At 46.1% G+C, this 16,802-nt stretch overlaps 1 pseudogene; it reads left to right on the top strand.

Annotated features, from left to right (window-relative positions):
• The first annotated feature begins 1,418 nt into the window (after positions 1-1,418).
• Positions 1,419-1,856, top strand: LOC101436616 (large ribosomal subunit protein uL24 pseudogene; annotated as a pseudogene).
• The last annotated feature ends 14,946 nt before the right edge of the window (positions 1,857-16,802 follow it).

Here is a 16,802-nt window from a genome sequence, read left to right on the forward strand (position 1 = left end):
AATTTGTCAAATACTCACTAATACTTGGCCATCCTACATTTAAAAGCACTATTTTAGAAATAACCTGGAGAAAAAAATTCCTTTAATTTGGTTTGCTGATTTTTAAAATGCCTATACACATAAAAACCTGTCAGCCACATTATGCCATGATCTTATTACCCAGCATCTTGCCAACATGTGAACTGAAACCATAAAAATGTTGGACTCCTACAAATGGGCTTACACTGAGATTTCACAAATGTATTCCCAGGCTTCCAGTGTATGGGACGTTATGCTGCTCACTGAGTAGACAGCCATCTGTGGAAGTCATTGAGCCCTGATCACAGCTACATCTATAACACATTCTTGTGGTGTCTCTCTTAAACAAATAACAAGAGCTACATCATCTAAGCCTCCTTCTTGCACTTTACCACCCCTGCTCTGTACAAGTGACTTGTTCCAGTATCTTCCAGTAAAGTTTGGCTGAATTTATGAATTACATAGAGTCTGACATGGCAGAGGAATACTGGGCAAGAAATGAGATTCTGTCCCAGCTGTACCTTGCTTCCATGGCTGAGAATGTGAGAAAATCTTTGAATCTCTGGACCAAACAGAGATCATGAGTAAAAAAAAAAAAACACCATTGATCTAAATCAATTCATGAACTAACAAAAACTAAGAAAATTAAGCTAAGTTCTTGTTCTGCACTAGCTTTCCAAATGATGGCAAAGGCCTTGATTGCCTCTAGGAAACACAGAACCTAAGACAAGGATATCAAATTCTTGGCTTTTCTGAGGAGAAAGAGAATATATTAGAGATCTTATGTGAGCAAGGGAGTTGAGCCAAGCAATCAGGTGGTATATATTAGGGTAGAGAGGCAGTGATGGGTGATGTCACCTGCCTACCACTCATTCGGGTATTATCTTCGGTGTGACAGACCCACTCCCTTTCCTTGTCTGACATTTAGTCCCATGGAACTTACCACTTGGCTAGAAGAGGGGACAATGAAGGTTCCATCATCAGTATCTCAAGATAGTCATTAGTATAAGCATATTTACAGAATAAAGGCAAACTCTTAAGCAAAATGATATAATCACCTAAAATCAGGTACTAGAGGAGAGGGTGGGGAAAGAGAAGGAAGAGAAAATACACTAATTTCATCACTGCTCACAATGAGGATTAATACACACTAAAGAAATGGATGATTAAGAGAAAATTAAAAAAAACAATTACTAGAACAAAATCACAAACCAGAAAACATACACATGTACACAGAAGAATACAGGTGCAAGAAGTGTACTTTTGAGTACTCTTGCCCTTTAATAATATGATAATGAATTTAAGTAGTTTCCAGTGTTAAATACAGTTAAAATCAGCATCAAAAATAGAGAGCAGCTCTTTTTCCTTTTGCAGCCATTGCTGAAGCAGCAGCAGCCAAAATGAAGTTCAATCCCTTTGTGACCTCTGGCCAGAGCAAGAACCATAAAAGGCATTTCAACGCATCTTCCCACATTCAGAGGAAGATTATGTCTTCCCCTCTTTCCAAGGAGCTGAGACAGAAATATAATGTTCGATCCATGCCTATCCAAAAAGATGATGAAATTCAGGTTGTGAAAGGACACTACAAAGGTCAGCAAATTGGCAAAGTAGTCCAGGTTTACAGGAAGGAATATGTCATCAACATCGAATGGGGGCAGTGGGAGAAGGCTAATGGCACCACTGTCCATGTGGGCATTCACCCCAGCAAGGTAGTTATCACTAGGCTAAAACTGGATAAAGACCGCAAAAAGACCCTTGAACTTAAAGCCAAATCTCGCCGAGTAGGAAAGGAAAAGGGCAAATATAAGGAAAAAACAACTGAGAAGATGCAGGGATAAAAGAATCTTATGTACAACTTCCATTAAAAACTGCTAAAATGAAAAAAAATAGAGAGCAATTAAGAATTCCAGTTTATATTTTATATTTATTAAACAGCTTAAAATCAATTAAGCAATGGCCTTTTCCACATAGAACACAGATGAAAGTGCTTAGATGGCTTAGGCACCCCTCTCACTTGATGAGTATGGAAAGAATTAGAGAGCTGTATTGTTTGGGAATGATGGGGAGATAGCTCTATCTCTTTGCAAAGGGAGAGATAGGCCATGCTTCACACACAGAGAAATTCAGTTAAATCATATGAAAAGGAATTTCAAGTTTTGGTTGCATTATTGCGATAAGTGACTTTGCAGAATTGAAGATCTATCTGGTTTAAGGTTTTATGAAGGAAACAATTTGGTTGAAAGACAAGAATATTCTGGTATGGGAGGAGTGGAGTGGGGGATTGGGGGATATATGGGAGCCTCTTATGTTTTTCATAACATAACCTTTTCTGTGATGTATGTATCTTAAAAAAAAAAACACAATTTATAAAAATGATGGGGGGGGAGGTGGGTTATATGGGAACCTCTTATTTTTTTTAATGTAACATTCTATGTGATCTATTAACTTTAATAAAAACATTTAAAAATAAAATAAAATGCTTTCAAATTATAATGATAAACACCTTGATTTTTAGCCCTATGTATTAAGAACTGTTGCAAAGTACCCAGTAATATGTTATTTCATTTAACCTTTACAACCACCCTATTAAGAAGGGACTCTTTTACAGATGAAAAAACTGAGGCTTACAGAGATGAAGTCACTTGTCCAAGGTTAACAAGGGTCTGCTTGCCACGCCGTCTATGTTCACAATCATTCCACCCAGACTGTCTCCCTACAGTTGGTGCAGCTGATACCATGAGGGCAACCCGCCTTTCCCCTTCTGAAGTGTTTCCAATCATGGCATGTTGTAATACCTATCCTACATCTATACCACTTATCCCTTTGTTGGCCCTCATATCGATACACAGTCCTGCACAGTCACCCACTCTAATGGGTTCTTGTGTTGAGCTACATTATTGGGTGGCTGTGAGGACTAAATGCTTTAATACATTCACTAGTGCCTGGCACATGGAAAGCACCTAATAAATGTTATTACTATTACAGTCATCCTAATTACCCAGTTCATACCTGGGGCCCCTGAGGTTTTCCTGAACCAAAATCTTCTCTGGTTACAGTGCCTTTCTCTGTTCCAGATAAACAATGACTCCGATCCTTGGGATTCACATAGTGTTATTTCCTTTACTGGCCTAAGTATCCCATCAACAAAACCACTTATTTGGGTCAGACTGAGTGAGTCTCTGTTCCCTGTAACCCAAACAGTAAAAAAATATATAGATGGATTGTTTTGATAGGTGAATTTTTAAAAAGTCTCTAAAGTTACATTATTTTTTCAGGAATGAAAACATTTAGAATGAAAGTGTATTAATAAAATAATACATAGTTTCAAATGCAGGTTTTATTATGTTACTAAGAGGGAGAAATTTTATCATCACTAGAAGTATAGAGATGGGTCCTTTTTGTTTCCAGGTAGCTTACTCAAGAAAATTATGAAGAAAACAACAATGAATTAGAATTAATCTGTGAAAACAATTCTTGATGTCCTGACACTTGAAACTTTGCTCAAAAACTCTCCTCCTTTCTGAGAACTTTGTGCTTTCCATGACAACTATTTCATTTGCTTCCTCCTTCCTTATTAGTTATGCATGCAGTTTTTATGATATATTTTCTATATTTGATCTTAAATTGGGTTATAATTGTTTTCCTTGAATTTTTTTATGTGTTTGTCCTATCTCACCTAGCAGAGTATGAACTCCAGGGAAAAGTGATTTCTCTCTTCATTTCTTTTAAAATGGCAGTGGTGTACAATATAACAAGCAGGAGATATGAAATAAGATGAAACAGATGCTAGAGAGTCAAGTCCCAATTCTCTCACACATTGATAGATCACTAAACCTGTCTCAGTCTCCATGGCATTTCTATAAAGAGGAGATGCTCTCTATCTGATTTCAAAGTCCACTGGGATTTTTACTTTGCTTCTCTGACTCTGGTAGACCAAATTCATGACAAGAATCCTGAATATTTAAATCCTCAGGTATATGTGGTACCGCTCATATTCAAAACAAATTACTACATGGAAAGTGATGAAATGACAGGTAGTGTCAAATGGCAAAGGCCACCTGATCTGAATTTCTGGAGGGCATTTACCTTCTGACAGTTTATCTTTAAAGCACTGCTTAGAATCAGATTCCAAGCCATGGTATTTCAGCACATATCATAAGCTAACACACTCTGCCCCCCAGCCTGTCCCCCTAGCGAGTCCACTAGTCTAAAGTTAACTTGTCACCACTCACCGGTTGCAGACTCTGAGCTTTTACCTAGCTATAGAAAATCATAACTTGGTATTTATAGCTCTGACATTCATATAATTTAATGCAAAAATCTCATCTGACTGCACTTACAGATTACAGCTTAAATTGTCTTCTCTTTCTCCCCTCCTCCAATAATTTGACTAAATAAGAATAAATTAAACAGAAACACTTTCAGTTCACATTTCACCTCTCTTCTGCAGAATCATCTCAACAAAATAATAATAATAATGGTAGAAGTACTAATTTGTTTTCTATAAATTGTCCAAGTAAAATATTCAGGATTCCAACTAGTACATCTGAACAGTAGGCTAGGATCCTAAAGGAATGTGTTTTGTAAAGATGCAGAGGCCAGCCACCTTAACCAGCATATTAAAGTGGAAGATCATAAAATAAGAAAGTAGTTTTTTTGTGCTGCTGAAGTAAAATACCTGGGGTATTTTACAGTGGGGTTGTAGAAGTAAGAAGCAAGGTAAGTGTGCTTGATGTGTTATGCATTGCATTGGAAATATTTAGTAAGTATATGAAAATTAAGAGATCCCTCAGCAGGTTGCAGGATCAGACTCCTGCAGCAGCTGGCAATTGCTGGAGAGTGGATGGAGAATATGTTGCAGTTTTGGACTCCTAGAGCAGCTGGCAATTGCTGGATAGAGGATGGAGACTATGTTGCAGTTTTGGACTCCTGCAGTGGCCAGCAATGACTAGATATGGCCAGATGTACAAGGGAACATTCAAGTTTTCCATTGGTTTCATTAGTTTATAATAATAACCTGTTGTTACCTATGTCTCAGAGGATACACACTAGGAAAAATGAGGCCAGTTTCCACTAAGCCAGGGGTTGAAGGTTTCTTTACCTCTGGGAGGAAGCAGCTGCTGCAATGACACAAAGATACTTGTTCAGGGTCTGTGCCAGGCTACAGGGGACACAGCTGCTGAGTCCCTAGCAGTGAGCATAGGGCCTAGTCCCCCAGGCAAGTCCCACTTCAGGAAACGGCCCTCCTGAGCCAAGCTCAGGAACCACAGGCAGACCCACATTGCCCCCTGCTTGTAAAATGGCAGAGCTCCACCAATGCTGAAAGGAGTGCACAGCAGCTTATTCTGTCCTCAATTTAAGGCTGTCTTGAGTTTGTGCATCAGTTAGAATATCAACAGAATAATAATAATGGTAGAGGTCATCATTTGTTTTCTATAAATTGTTCAGGTAAAATATTCAGGATTCCAACTGGTGCATCTGAACAACAGGCTAGGATTCTAAAAGTATCATAGGATCAAAATCACTTACTTGATATTTCTGATGCAACAGTAGAGTTCTCATAATTGGGGCTAAATCAGACTTCTTTAAAGATACCAGTGGATTCAGTTTTCTCACCTGTCATTTAAGCAAAAAGCATGACACCTTAAAAAAATTCAAAAGAAGGAAAACACTACATGCATAAAGATATGTATTACAGTGCTATACACTAAAAAATATAAATTACCTCAATGCTAAACAACTGGGAAGTGAATTAGTAAATCTTGATTCTTTAATAAGATGAAGTACTGGGAGCTGTTGTGGCTCAAGCAGTTGAGCAACTGCTTTCCACAGGGAAGGTCCTAGTTTTGATCCCTGGTGCCTCCTGAAAATGAAAAAAAGGAAACAACAAGCAAATCAACAAAACAAATTAACTCAGGGAGCCACTGTGGTTCAGTGGTTAAGCGCCAGCTTCCCATTTACAAGTTCCCAGGTTCAATCCCTGGCCCCATACCCCAAATAAAACAAAACAGAACAAGAAATAAATAAGATCAAGTAACATTTAACCCTTCGAAATAGTCATTATCAAGACTGTAAACCAGTAGAGGAAAACATTTGTAATATAACATTGAATGAATAAAACAAATTATAAGGGTGACTGTATATAGCTACAAATACGTTGTATTAGGTTAATGCATATATATACTCTATTAGTAAAAGAAGAGCTGATGCAAAATAGCAGAAATGGGTTGTTTTTTATAAAGGATATTTATTTGGGGTAGAAGCTTACAGTTCCCAGGCCATAAAGAGTAAGCTACCTCCCTCACCAAAGTCTATTGCCATGTGCTGGAGCAAGATGGCTGCCGACGCCAGCAAGGGGTCAGGCTTCTGGGGCTCCTCTCTTCCTGAGGCTTGCTTCTCTCCAGGTTCAGCTGCTTTGCTCTTTCCACAAGGCCAGCTGTAGATTACAAGGCAAATGGCACATCTCTCTTCCCAGGGCCTCTGTCGTATCTGCTTCTCTGTGTGTTTACTTCCCAGGCTCCAGCTCAAAAACTCTCAGCTCTGTCCTTTGCCATGTCTTTTCTCTGTAAGTCTCTGTATGTGCAGGGATGCAATGTCCTACTGACAAGCCTCAATCAAAGCCTTAATCATTATTTAATCAAGTAAAAGTGAAACCTCTCAATCCAATACAATCTAACATGCCTGGAGGAGCAGACCAGGTTACAAACATAAGCCAATATCTATTTTGGAACACATAAACAATATCAAATTGCTACATAGTCTGTGAAAAAGATATATGTAGGGAGGAAAGTAAGAACAAAAGGGGCCCCCTCTGGAGGCAGCTGTTTAATAAGAATTGTTCCAATAGTCACAACACCCCTGGGGTTGGGGACTGGACCCTTGGTGTGTAGAAGGAAGAGACAGAGTCCCTCCAGGAAGGGCCATGTGGTCCCTGAAGGTGGCTGCCTGGGCCTGTTAAGCCAGGATCTGTGATTCTGAAATGAGGCCCCCTCATGTCCTGCCAATCACGCATCCCCATCCACGGCCTTGTAAATGGGATGGGCCATGCCATAAAAGGTTGAATAAAGCTGCCCAGTACTTTGGAGGACAGGGGTCTCCACGTAAGAAAAGTTTCCATGACTCAGTGTCAAAGGAGGCCTCCTCAGGTTGGAGATGAATTTTGAGTCTCTTGTCTGCATGCTCAAAAATGCTATGTCCATCGCATCATCCCAATCTTTCTAAGTAAAATTGGACTTCATCAGTTGTTTGCCAGTGGGCATCTGCCTAGGCAGTAATACCTACCGTAGACAAATGGACCTTTTCTTACTGTCATAAATACCTAAGTTGATAGGAGAGGGGCATGGAGTCTTCAAAAGACTCTCAGTTGTCAATTGGCCCCTTTCTCCTTATCACCCTGAACAAAATCTTCAAGTATGGTTTGACTCTCCAATCAACTAAAATTTGGAACTTTGGTTTTAATTTGGGGTCCTCTTTGGAAGGAACCCTGTACATGCCAGACTCATAGGCAATTGCCTCTTTCTCTAGGGACTCCCATCCATGTTGGGGTAGGTTTCCTCTAGCAGGATGGTGGCAGGATCATTCAGAAGAACCCCTGGCCTGCACAGTTCACTAATAGGGTATTGCCCCATGATAGGTATCAGGGTTTAATAGGGCCTGAGCACATGGTATGGGCATTTTACCTTTTTTTCTAATTTTGAGACAACCTCTGTAGTTGTAGGAAGAAGCTGGCACCCTGGCTTGGAACTTTGTCTTGCCCATAACCCTTTAACTACCTTGCCAGGGATTGGATCCACAGTAATCCATGGAGTCAGGGTTCAGAGAGTGACAGTAGCAGAGAGCAATAGCCACAAAGGGACCACAGGCCCCTGGAACACCACTGCCTGTGGGCTGCCACATTATACTGCCAGTGAAGGGGGTGCCCCTATTGCACAGTGGAACCCCTGCATTTGGCCTCTGGGGCACAGTACACAGATACAGTGTTTCTCCCCATATAGTCTCCCAGTTACTGTCAGGCAAAGCCTCATAATTCCCATACACTACCTGCCCCAGCAGCCCTAGCACCAGGGCAGGGATTGCCCATCTCTTGTCCCTATACCAATTCCATTAGGTCAATGACTTTTGGATAAAATTAGCTAATTTGACTCAGACTAAATCATGCCCATTCTGGAGAAAACTGGAAACCAAGGTTTCCCCTCTTGACATACAAGGGCTAGCAGTCTATAAAACCCATGGACAACTCAGATTTGCAAAAGCCACAATTTAGGGAGTTTTGGCAAAACCCAACATAAACAACAAGCATCAGCACAAAGTAGAACACACATTAAGTCACCAAGCCATGGAACCTCCCAGATATTATTAGTTTTCTGAAAGAACCAGTTAGTAAGCTAAGAGCAATCAAAAGGCACTATGTCTCACATCCAATGGTTATGACCAACACACCCTCCCTACTGCACCACTTACTTTTAATATATATTTTGTTAGAGGAGTTGTGAGCTTACAAAACAATCATACATAACATGCAGACTTCCCATACAGCACCCCTTCAGCAAAACCATGCATTGCTGTGGAACTGCACCACTTATTTTGAATGAATCAAGTTGGGGATTTAAATTTGGGTCTGGGTGGAAGTCAGGTGTGACTCAACTGGAATCTGAGACCTTAGTGCATGATAAACGTTACTGTAGGTGCTAGGGTGACAGGGTTGCCAGGAGGATAGACAGGAAGTATACTTAGGTGGCTCAACCAGAAGGTGTGGAGCACACAAGCAGAACAAGAGGAAACTGAGCCTGTGTTAGTCAGCCAAAGGGGTGCTGACATAAAATACCAGAAGATGGTTGACTTTTATAAAGGGTATTTATTTGGGGTAGGAGCTTACAGATACCAGGCGATAAAGCATAATTTACTTCCCTCACCAAAGTCTATTTTCACATGTTGGAGCAAGACAGCTGCTGACAGCTGTGAGTGTTCAGGCTTCCTGGTACCTTTCTCCCAGGGCCTAGCTTCTCTCTGAGTTCAAGTTTCCTTTCTTCCCAGGGCCTGCTTCTTCCTGGGCTCAGCGTTCTTTTTTTCCTGAGGCTGGCTTCTCTTTCCTCTTTATGGAGCTCCAGCATCAAACTCCAACATAAAAAAGCCTTCATCTCTGTCCTTTGCTGTGCCTTTTATCTGTGAGTCCCCACCACCAAGGGGACTCACACCAAGGGGTGGGGACTCAATGCCCTAATGATGTAGCCCAGTCAAAGCCCTAATCATAACTTAATCGTGTCCAGGTACAGACCAGATGACAAACATAATCCAATATCTATTTTTGGAATTCATAACCATATCAAACTGCTACAGTGCCCTTTTAAAAAATTTTTGCTTGAATCTATTTCAATACTTTTTATTGCCTCCTGTAGTGCACTTACATTCACAGTCACTACCCTCAATGATTCCCTTTGCAAAACACCTTTGCAGCAGCCCTAAGAAGAAGGTGTCGGAAGAGGATGTGGCTTAAGCAGCTAGGTACCCACCTACCACATGGGAGGTCCCGGGATCAGTTCCTTATGCCTCCTGAAGATGATGAGTGAGGTATGCATGTGATGTGAGAGCCAGGTGTGGTGAGCTCATGCAACAAGATGCAGGGACTTGATGCAATGAAGAGACACAGCAAGGACACAAAATGAGAGACACAATGAAAGACACAAGCAGGGACCGGAGGTGGCTCAAGTGACTGGGTGCCTCCCTCCCACATGGGATGTCTGGGTTCTGTTCCCACTGCCTCCTAAAAAGAAGATGAACAGAGAGCAGACAGCAAGCACAAACAAAAAATGGGGGTGGGGGTTGGGGGAGGGGAATAAAAGCAAATAAAGGTGTACTTCAAACCCTGCTAAAATCTCATTTCTCAAACCAGGTCTCGGATGTTTTGAAGGGGAAGGGAGGCAGAGCAGGTGGGCCAGGTAGTATGTCAATGGAGGCTCGACTCACAGAAATGCCTTGGCCACCACACACTCACCTCCCAGAGGAGGATGCTTGTTTACAAGACACTTGCACTCTTTGTGACTTTGCTGTGCATTCCTGCAGGACAGGGGTCCTGCTCCTTGCTTGGCTCTCCTAGAGGCCCAGAATATGGTAGGTGCACAGTAAATACTTGTGGGGAGAATGGCGTGTCTTCATTCCTTGATTTGATCTTCTCCCACACCACCGTTAGGCAGCAAATTAGGAAATATGACTGTTGCCAGTGTTAGTGATCTGCTTAGTGGGGGAGATGGAGTCCCTGGTTCCCTGCCCTGGCCTTTCCAACCCAGGTGAGACTTTGGCCACTGCTGGTAAGGACAAAGATATTAATTAGGAGGAAGAACTCTTTGAGTCATTCCTGAAGCAATAATAATTACAATCATCCTCATCATCATCTCTAACTCACGTAGTCCTCACACCAGTGGCACCAGTGGGGAAGGAGCTGTTATTATCTTTTAACAGCAAAGCACAGAGCAGTTAAGTAACTTTCCCAACATCAAAGCCAAGAGGCAGCCCTGCTGGGACATGGACTCCATCAGGCTTAAAGCCCAGACCCGGATGCTGCTAAAACCTCAGGACAAGGAGCATCCCCAGCTGGACCCAGAGAGGCTGCCAGCACAGGTGGGGTGAGTTTGGGTGAGGGATCAAGGCTAAGTGAAATGTGGAGGTCAGTCAGGGAGTCTTCGCCAAGACACACCTGAGAGCTCTGGCCCTGAGGCCACAGCCTGAGCAAGATGCGCCCTGGCAGGAGAGGCAGGCACGGAGCTCCCTAATGACAGGGTTAATTGTTTCATGGGTGCGATGCGAGGGTCAGAGGCTCTGCCAGCCTCTCAGGCACCAGCCTGGGCTGGGAGCCAGGGAGCCTGACCCACAGGACTGACCTTGCAGCAGAAGCCTGAGGAGTGGGTGGGAGTGAGGCAAGCAGAGTGGGAGAGCACCCCAAGGAGAGGACACGGCCTGGGTAGGACCTGGGGCTACCGCGCTTCCCTCTTACCTTAGAAAGCAAGAGCAAAAGGGAATTATCCTTAGAGAACAAGTGCAAAAGGGAGTTTTTTTAAATTCCCATAACCCTGCCCCACCCCCCAGATGGCCTTAGATCCGCCCTCCATCAAGCAGAGATTCTGCCCCGCCATTCCAGCAGCTGTTTGCACTTGACAAAATGCCCAGTGGTCTTGTTTGATCCTTACAACCACCTGGAGGGAGCAGGTGTCCGGCCCCTGTACAGAGGGGGAAACTGAGGCAGGGGGTGTCGTGCCTTCCTGGGCCACACAGCAGGTGTGCCTCTCCTCGTCCGGGCGGCCTCCCCCACCCCCGTGCAAGATGCGCTTCCTGGCGCCTTGGCTCTGGGGGGCTGGGGTGTCACGTGACACATTCAGGTAAAGGGCTGAGCAGGTGGAGCTCAAGGCCGGGGCTGCCTCGTGACGACGACGAAGCGCCTTCCCGGGGGGCCCGAACGGGATTTCTGAGTCCTCCCTCCCCCGAGAACCTGCAGCCCCGCGGAGAAGGGGGCGTCCTGCGTGCAGGGGCCCCGGGAGCGGGGACGGGGCTGCGCCTGGACAGCAGCTGGACCCCCGGCGACAGGCAGCGGTGAGCCCGGGGACGGGGTGAGGAGCTCTGCGGAGGGACGTGGTGGGCGCGGGGCAGGAGGAGCCGGGGAGCCCCGGGATGAGGTCCAGGGGGGCCCAGGCGGCCCAGCGTGAGACGCCGCCGGCGCGGGGAGCAGGCGCTTCAGATTGTTTCCATTCTAACACCTTTTTTAAAATGTACTGGATGCATATAATTTCTTAAACACTTTATTTTTTAAATAATTTCAAACTTACGTACTGTGGCAAAAACAATACAACCCCTCCCACACACACACACACACAGAGAACTCCAACATACCCCCACCCAGGCCCACCACCCGCTTTCAGCATTTCCCGCCTTTGCCGCAGCAGCCTCCTCCTTACAGCAGCGTTTACCTGGAATTCTCTTCCAGCTAACTTTAATGACGCGCCGTGCAGGAAAGGTGGGTACACACGCACGGTGGGAAATGAAAGCCCCATCATCTGTAACTCACCACCCCAGGCAGCCTGGTCATCCTGTGGGGGTCTCTTCTTCCAGTCTTGAAAAGAAAAGAAAAAAATTCACCCCCTAAGGGGCAAAAAAATTCCAAGTGCCTAAGAGATGACTGCACGGGGACGTCCCGTGGCTGGGGAGGTCCAGGCAGGCTTCTGGAGAGGAGGTGGGGGTCAGGATGGCCCTCCGCGAGTGTGGGAACGGGTGACGTTTAATTTCCTCAAAGCGGAAGCAGGAGCCGCTCTGCGCTGAGGAGGGAGGGAAAGGGCTTCCGGCGGCTTTGGTGCGCAGGGAATTTGAAGAGTGGCGCCAAAATGAGAGGGGCCAATGGTGAGTGTTGGGGGCGGGGCCAGTGGTGAGAACGGCCAATAGTGAGTGTCGGGGGCGGGGCCAATGGTGAGAACGGCCAATGGTGAGTGTCGGGGGCGGGGCCAATGGCGAGCGTCGGGGGCGGGGCCAATGGTGAGAAGGGCCAAACGGTGAGAAGGGGCGGGGCCAAAATGAAAACGGCGCCAAATTGGAAAAGCCGCCAGGGGTGAAGGCGGCGCCGAGGCCCAGCCCGCGGGTGTGTGGAGGCGGGAGCAGGGACTGAGCGCGGGCCGTGGAGCTCAGACGACGTGGGGACCAGGGAGGGCCCTGGTGCTAGGTGGGGGGTGTAAGCCTCAGCATTCCTGCTGTTTGGGCGTCGGTCATTTTATCCAGGTCTGCGCCCGTTCTTGCAAGATGGTTAATAAAGTCTTTTCTCCTCCACACTCGGGGGAGCCTTAGTTTTGTTACAGGTGAGGCTTTCTCTTTAGCAGGAGGGGCAGGGGTTGGAAAGAGCACAGGAACAGAGATGGGATTCCGGCCAAGGGGGCCACGCCAAACTGGGAAAGGAGCTAATAAAATGGGGCTCCCGCGCCCACCGCCCAAGCTTCATCCCCCAACAACCTGCGGGCGAATAAGGAGTGGCCTCATTCAGCACGGGTCCCCGCGGGGGACACGGAGCGGCCTCATTCAGCACGGGTCCCCGCGGGGGAACACGGAGTGGCCTCATTCAGCACGGGTCCCGAGCCCACCCACCCCGCGCTGCTGAGGGGGCCGGGGGTCGGCGGGTCCCCGGAAACGCCAGCTGGTTGTGGGGGGTGCCAGCCGCGCCCAGCGCCCACCCGAGGGTCCTCGCGGGGCAGAAGGCGCTTCGAAGCCGCGCACAGCGGGGGAAAGGGAAGAGGAAGGGGCGGGCGGGCGCCTCGCAGGCGGGCCCCGAGCTGCGCGGGCCTCACCAGGGCGCCCCGGGCCTGACACCTGCCGCGCCTCTGAGGGGGCCTCGGGCACGCGCCCGCCGGCCTCGAGGAGGTCACCAGGCCTGACTGCTGATGGCCCAGCCCAAGCCCCTCCCCTGCTACCCGGTTAGGGAGGTGGGGAAGGGCAAAGCCAGGCAGGTGGGGAAGGGCACAGCCAGGCGAGGAAACCAGCGAGGACGATGTATTTAAACCTCTCCCGTGGGTGCGCGCCTGCCGGCTCCTGGAGCGCTCGCGCTCCCGTCCGCAGTGGGGAGCAAGCCCACCTGGGCTTCCCGTCCCCAGACCACTCATTCCTCGAAGTGCTCAAGCCTGGGCTTCCTCATCTGTAAAATGAAAGCAGGCGAGCGGATGTGGCTTGAGCGGTTGGGCGCCTGCCTCCCATGTACGAGGTCCTGAGTTCAATCTCAGATACCTCCTAAAAACAAAAACAAAATCAACTCAGGGAGCCGGTGTAGCTCAGTGGCTGAGCGCCGGCTTCCCACATTCGAGGTCCGAGGTCAATTCCTGACCCCGGTACCTCAAAAAAAAAAAAAAAAAGCAGTAACCCCAACCTTCCTTGTCCAAATCTACTGTCCCACCAACCTGTTGCCACCTTCCTGCTGGCCCCTTCCTTCCCCGTGCCTCCCCACCCCCTTCTCCAGGGGGTACCACCTCTGTGCTGCGCCAGGCACCCCAGCCTCTGCCAGCCGGGGGTTGAGTCAGACCTGGGCCCACCACTGCACCGCCGCCCGCTGAGCTCAGCCAGAGGCTCCTTGTCTCGGCTCCCACCCAGTGTGCACCAGGCCCAGGGGACAGCCGGGGGAGGGGCAGGAGGAGGGCGGGGGGGACACCCCTAGGCGAAGGCTCCGACTGTGCCGGCCAGGCTGCTGTGCCCTGGAATGCCAGGCCAGGGCAGGGGCTCTGCCAGCAGAAGACTGACCTCCAACAATGACGTTTCTCCCTGGGTGTTCCAGAAGGCATCGGCCGCCTTCTAATTCAAACCAGCAGGAGGAGGCGCCATAGGCTGAGTCTCAAAAAGGAGACAAGTGTCCCCTGGAAGGGCCTCTGGCGAGGGCCCCCCTCCCCGCCTCCTGAGCCAAGCCCGGGCGCATCCCCCATGGGGCACAGCACCCCCGCCCCCTCGATCCCTGGCCCTGCGCGGGGCTTCCACAGCGGTCACCGTGGGAGCTCTGGTTTTAGCTGCGCTTATGAGCACCCTCTGAATGCCAGCGTCTGTGCTAAGAACTGCATGTTCACCACCTCTCAAAACCACTCACTCTTTTTTTTCCTCACTTAAACTTTTTATTTTGACATAATTTCAAATTAACAAGACAGTTGCAAAAATAATACAAAATCAACCCAGAGAACTCCAGTATACCTCTTCTCCCCACCCCATATCCAGAGCCACGATTTTAACATTTTGTTTCATTTGCTTCATTGGTCTATTTAACTATCTATCATCAGTCCAACTATCTGTTTATTTTCTAAATATTTGAGAGGTTGTTACATCGTATTTCCTGAACACATAACACTCCTATGTACCTTTCCTAGGAACAGGATTACGTAGCCACTTTAAGTACAGATTTATCAAGTTCAAGAACTTCACCATCAATACAAAACTTCCAATCTACATTTCAATATTTTCATATGTCCTTTAGGGCCTTTTCTCCTCCATTATTTCAACCCCTACTCTTTTTTTAAAAACTCTAGTTTCATTAGAGAAGTTGGACACTTACAAAGCAATCATGCACATGTGTGGAATTCCCATACAACACCCCTCCACCAACACACTACATTGTTGTGGAATATTTGTTACAGATTATGAGATAATACCAGACTATTACCTCCAACTATGGTCTATGGCATACATTTGGCATATTTTTTCCATACCCCCTTATTGTTAACTCAGTACATCTTTGACATTGATGCAAGAATATTACAGAATTGCTGTTAACTATAGTCCATAGGTTACATTAATTGTATTTTCCCACTGCTTCTCCACATTCCCACCATCTTGCAATAGTGGTGTATATTTGCTCTAGTTCATAAAAGGATATTCTTTATTTGTATTACTCACCCCTATCAGCCACCTCTGTGTTCAATATATTATTCAGATCCTGGATTATTCTCTAGCTTTCTTTCAATTGACATTTACATCCCCAGATTACCCTTTTCAGCCACAACCCCATTTATAAACCAGCTGTGTTATTAGTTCTACTCACTATAATGTGTTACCATCAACTCTATCCATTTCCACACTTTTACAGTCAAGTTAATTAAAACTTCTACATATATTAAACATCAGTACACCTTCTCAGCCTTCCTCTTATCTCCTAATAACCTATACTCTAGGTTTTAACTCCATGCATTTGTTCTTCATATTTAGTTCATATTAGCAAGACCACACGATATTTGTCCTTTTGTGTCTGGCTTATTTCACTCAGCATAATGTCTTCAAGGTTCCCCCATGTTATCACATGTGTCCCAATTTCGTTTCTTCTTACAGCAGCATAGTATTCCATTGTATGTATATACCACATTTTGTTTATCTATTCATCAGTTGGACACTTGTCAACCACCTACTCTTTCTTGTTTTTATTTGTTATTGTTTTTGTTTTTCTTAAACCACCTACCCTTACTGCATGCCCAGGAGAGAACGACGGGGCTGAGCAGTGTGATAAGACCTTGCCCCAAGTCTCCCGAGCAGGGCTGGAAGAACTTGGCTTTCAGCCCTGTGTCTGCCTCGGGACTCGAGCTCCCCCCACCAGGTTTCACTTTCCAGTAAACGGAAAGTTTAAGGCTCGCCACACGCCACCCACTAGGATGACTGCAATGAAGAAGACTGATGATGAGTATTGGCAAGGAAGGGGAGAACCTGGAAGCCTGATGCACTGCTGGTGGGAATGTAAAGTGGTGCAGCTGCTTTGGAAGACAGTTTGGTGGTTCCTCAAACAATTCAGCACAGAGTTACCACACACGCCAGCAATTCACTCCTCGGTATCTACCCAAGAGAAATGAGACTAGTTGTCCATACAAAACAAATGCTCCTAGTAGCCTCAGTCACAATAGTCAAGAGGTAGAAACAGCACAAATGTACATCAACCAATGATGGATAAACAAAATGTGATATAGGCATATGATGGAATATTATTTGACCATAAAAAGGAATAAAGAAGAGGTCGATATATGCTGTGACATGGGTGGAAAACATTACATTGGGTGAAAGGAATTAGAAACAAAAGGGCAAATATTCTATGATTCCATTGTTATGAAAATCCAGAATAGGGAAATCTATAGAAACAAAAAGTAGATTTGTGGCTGCCAGGGGCTAGGGGAAGTTGGGAGAGTAAGGGGGTGATAGCTAATGGGCACAGAGTTTCTTTCTGAGGTGATGAAAATGTGATAAATATATGAAAACTGTTAAATTGTACACTTTAAATGGAAGAATTGTATGGTAGGTGAATTATAGCT

This window comes from Dasypus novemcinctus, chromosome 15 (assembly GCF_030445035.2).
Source record: "Dasypus novemcinctus isolate mDasNov1 chromosome 15, mDasNov1.1.hap2, whole genome shotgun sequence".
NCBI lineage: Eukaryota > Metazoa > Chordata > Mammalia > Cingulata > Dasypodidae > Dasypus > Dasypus novemcinctus.